This window comes from Poecilia latipinna, unplaced genomic scaffold (assembly GCF_001443285.1).
Source record: "Poecilia latipinna isolate Pla-1442-1.1 unplaced genomic scaffold, P_latipinna-1.0 Scaffold1583, whole genome shotgun sequence".
NCBI classification, from domain to species: domain Eukaryota; kingdom Metazoa; phylum Chordata; class Actinopteri; order Cyprinodontiformes; family Poeciliidae; genus Poecilia; species Poecilia latipinna.
Window position 1 is genome coordinate 147,447 of NW_015114199.1, and position 591 is coordinate 148,037.

Here is a 591-nt window from a genome sequence, read left to right on the forward strand (position 1 = left end):
GTTGTTGTTGGTGCTGCTGTGGTTGTAGTTGGAGCTGCTGCGGTTGTAGTTGGAGCCTTTGTGGTTGTAGTTGGAGCCACTGCGGTTGTAGTTGGAGCCTTTGTGGTTGTAGTTTGAGCCGCTGTGGTTGTTGTTGAAGCCGCTGTGGTTGTAGTTGAAGCCGCTGTGGTTGTGGTTGTTGCTTCAGTTGTTGTAGTTGGAGCCACTGTGGTTGTTGATGGAGCAACTGTGGTTGTTGTTGGAGCCGCTGTGGTTGTTGTTGGAGCCACTGTCATTATTGGAGCTGCTGTGGTTGTAGTTGGAGCCGCTGTGATTGTAGTTGGAGCTGCAGTGGTGGTAGTTGGAGCCACTGTGGTTGTTGTTGAAGCAGCTGTGGTAGTGGTTGGAGCTGCTGTTGTTGTGGTTGGTGATTCAGTTGTTGTAGTTGGAGTCGCTGTGGTTGTCGTTGGAGCAACTGTCATTGTTGTTGGAGCCGCTGTCGTTGTAGTTGGAGCTGCAGTGGTGGTAGTTGCAGCCGCTGTGGTTGTGGTTGGATCAGCTGTGGTTGTGGTTGGAGCAGCTGTGGTTGTGGTTGGAGCAGCTGTGGTTGTG